This window comes from Protobothrops mucrosquamatus, unplaced genomic scaffold (genome assembly GCF_001527695.2).
Source record: "Protobothrops mucrosquamatus isolate PMUCROS unplaced genomic scaffold, P.Mucros_1.0 scaffold1846, whole genome shotgun sequence".
Classification (NCBI taxonomy): domain Eukaryota; kingdom Metazoa; phylum Chordata; class Lepidosauria; order Squamata; family Viperidae; genus Protobothrops; species Protobothrops mucrosquamatus.
The window spans coordinates 17021-19214 of record NW_015387976.1 but is presented as its reverse complement, the minus strand read 5'-3'; positions in this window follow the sequence as shown (position 1 = coordinate 19214).

Below are 2194 nucleotides of genomic sequence, written 5' to 3'. Positions count from 1 at the left end.
ATCCAGCATTTGAATAAAAAAAAATGTAGTCAGCCCAAAATTTAATGTTTATTGTGGTCTGTACTACCTTTCTTTCAAAGGAAGACCCAATTGGTCACAAGTTGTTTAGTGACAGATAAATTTGTTTTCTTATGATCTTGCTTTAAAATTTCTCTAGTATTGTTGTTAGTGTAATTGGTCTGTAGTTTGTTGAAACTTACTGTCCCCAACTTTTTTTTTAAAGATATGGGCAATATATGCTTTTCTTTAGTTATTTAGCACTTTGTCAGTTCTCCAGGATTTCTTAAAGACATTACATAAGGGTTTGGTGAAATCATTAAGTAGTTCTTTCAGTATGCTAGGCTGCTATTCATCTGGTCCTGGAGGTTTAAATTCAAAGTAAAGAGGTATTCCCTCACCATGTTTCTATCACTCTCAAGCTTCAGTTTTCTTTCTCTTTCTAGCCCTCAGAATTTCCAGATGGAACACATAATTGGCTTTTTAAGAAGACAAAACCAAAAAAGAACTGAATAGCTCTGCCTTTTCTTTGATATCCACTACCTTTTTACCATCTTCACTGAACAGATGGCATACTGATTCTTTTTTTTTCATTTTACTTTGAATACATGTAAAGCTTTTTAAAATTATTCTTTTACTAATTTCAGCTCATGCTGAGATTTTGCTTTTCTGATGAAAAATGAAGCAAATCTTAAAAACAGTTCACAGATATTCCTTTGTATGGCATTGCAAAGCGAAAAGTTCTCAGAACTGTGACCCCAGTTTAGGACATTTTATCATAACACAACCCACGTGATCATATTTTCTGCCCCCTTCCCTCTCTGCCTAATATTTACAATATTACCTACCACAGTTTTCTCCAACTCTGGATGTGATAGTCAACAACTTTCATAATCATGTTAGAATCTGTATGTGAATTTCCCTGGGAATAGAATAGCATAGATATGTAAATCAATCGATTGAGGAATGTCAATCGATTCTAGTCAGATTCCAGCCAAGGAGATTTGGAATTATGGTGTTGTCATTCAGCAAATCCAGAGATATGACATTGGGAGTCTGAGAGAATCTTCCATAACTTAATGAAAACTTTCCTTTTGAAAATGAAGCTTCTTGTTTGCATGCAGCCAGAATTTTGCAATTACTTGAGCTGGTGAATCCTAGAAGTTACCTATGAGTAGTATGTGTCGTCCTCTATCTCAGAGCCTCTATCAGAGGTGTTTTTCCTGGGTTCTGTTGGATCCATTGTCCCAGCTGACACACACAGACTCAGGTGCTCCTACCACCACTAGGACCACTTTGATCTTTACCTCACCAGTTGCTCCTTCAGACCTTCTTGGCACTGCTACATCTATCATCACTGCAGTAGTCTGGTCCTTATCTACCACTGTGATGTCTGGTTGGTAGGCCAGTACCTGCTTGTCTCTATGGTTTTGAGAGTTCCACAGGATCTTAGCCCTGTTATTCTCCACAACCTTATGAGGAATCTCCCATCTGGACTTGGGAGGATCTAGCCCAGGGGTAGGCAACCTCGGCTCTTTTATGACTCATGGACTTCAACTCCCAGAATTCCTGAGTCAGCTAGGCTGACTCAGGAATTCTGGGAGTTGAAGTCCATGAGTCATAAAAGAGCCGAGGTTGCCTACCCCTGATCTAGCCCATACTCTGTGCAGATCTTCCTGTACACAGTGCCAGCTACTTGATGTGACATTACGTGTATGCTTTTCCTACCAGCATGTTATATTCTGTAACCATGTGTTGGACTGTCTCTGGGACCTCTCTGCAGAGTCTGTGCTTCAGGTCCTGTCTAGTGTGGTAGACCCCTCTTTCTATGGATCTGGTGCTTAGTGCCTTCTTGTGCTGCTATGATAAGTGCCTCAATGCTGTCTTTTAATCCATCTCTTTCCAGCCCCTGGTAGGACACAAACACACCTGAGTGCTGAGATTTTGATCCTATTCTTTCCCAGGACATTCTCATTCTCCCCCTCTCTCTCCCTCTCCCTCTCTCTCTCTCTCTCTCTCTCTCTCTCTCTCTCTCTCTCTCTCTGTCTCCCTCCCTCCCTCCATCTCTCCATCTCTCCCCCCTCTCTCTCTCACACACACAGAGTGGAATAATCTTCAGATATCACTGTCTTCCTCAATTGCAAGAGAAAAAAAAATCAAAAGATCCTTTCCCTAGGAATGTATGATTATCTCAACA